Below are 1,282 nucleotides of genomic sequence, written 5' to 3'. Positions count from 1 at the left end.
CTATTTTGCATTACATCTCCCTTGCTTATGGTGAGCTTGTGGTGGCTTAGTAAATACTCAAGACCGTGTTTATGAGTCCAAGTTAATTGAACTTGGAACCTAATTCGCTTGAGTGATAATCTAGCCAATACACACTCACTTGTGTGCATAATGTTTCTCCTTCATCCACCATAGCTAGCACGATCCCATTCCCATCAGTAGGGAGATTGGTAGGAGATCATTATGCTAGTCCACCCCTTGGTCTTAGACCATTAGAAATAAGCACATGAAAGAGAGCTTAAGGTTGTCACAAAGGCAATGTGCATTGGATATGATGTCAAAGTATTGTATGGCTGATTGTAAGCCTGTTTCTATGTCTTTGGATGAGAATTTGAAGATGCAAGCTAATGTGGGTGTTTTTTTGAGAACGCTACCATATATAGAAAGATGGTGGGTAGTCTAATACACTTGACAATTTCGATTGAAGAGCGGTCTTTTTCTTTGTATGATTCCATCTTTGTGCTTAATATAGCCAGAGGTATTAGTCCATTTGCAAGTCTCAATCTCTTTTCAAAACTTTTTAAGTGAATGTCTCCTTCTTTTTATTGTGAAAGTCATAGAGGTTGAGCTATAGGGGATGTGTGTGTGTGTGTGTGTGTGTGTGTGTGTGTGTGTGTGTGTGTGTGAGTGTGTGTGTGTGTGTGTGTGTGAGAGAGAGAGAGAGAGAGAGAGAGAGAGAGAGAGAGAGAGAGAGAGATCTTATGCTAGTTGAATGATCTCATATTCAAGCTCTACTTTGGATACCTTTGGAGACTACCACAAATCTTGCCACTTCAGCTATTTAAGGTTGGATGCAAAGGGAAAGTAGGGTAGGGTGTCAACATGTCATTCGTGCCCATAAAATTTGCAGTTAGTAATCTAAATGTTAAATTATGAAGAAATTTAATATCCAGTGAGAGCTATTGTAAGCCATGATATAGGCATTTACAACAATATACAATATAACTAAAAACCCCCCCCCCCCCCCCCCCCCCCCCCCCCCCCCCCCCCCCCCCCCCCCCCCCCCCACCCCCCCCCAACCCAAAAAAAACAACAACAACAACACTCTACAGCCATGATATCTGGACTCTAAAAACCGGTTGCAAGGTTGAATGTGTCTTTGAGGCTCCATTATGTGTACGCATGTCGATGCACATTTTCACCACACACACACACACACACACGTGTGTGTGTGTGTGTGTGTGTGTGTGTAGAGAGAGAGAGAGAGAGAGAGAGAGAGAGAGAGAGAGAGACCCTTCAGGAA

Source organism: Adiantum capillus-veneris, chromosome 15 (genome assembly GCF_014529385.1).
Source record: "Adiantum capillus-veneris isolate H3 chromosome 15, ASM1452938v2, whole genome shotgun sequence".
Lineage (NCBI taxonomy): Eukaryota > Viridiplantae > Streptophyta > Polypodiopsida > Polypodiales > Pteridaceae > Adiantum > Adiantum capillus-veneris.
The sequence above is the reverse complement of the archived record's forward strand: the minus strand, read 5'-3'. Positions refer to the sequence as shown.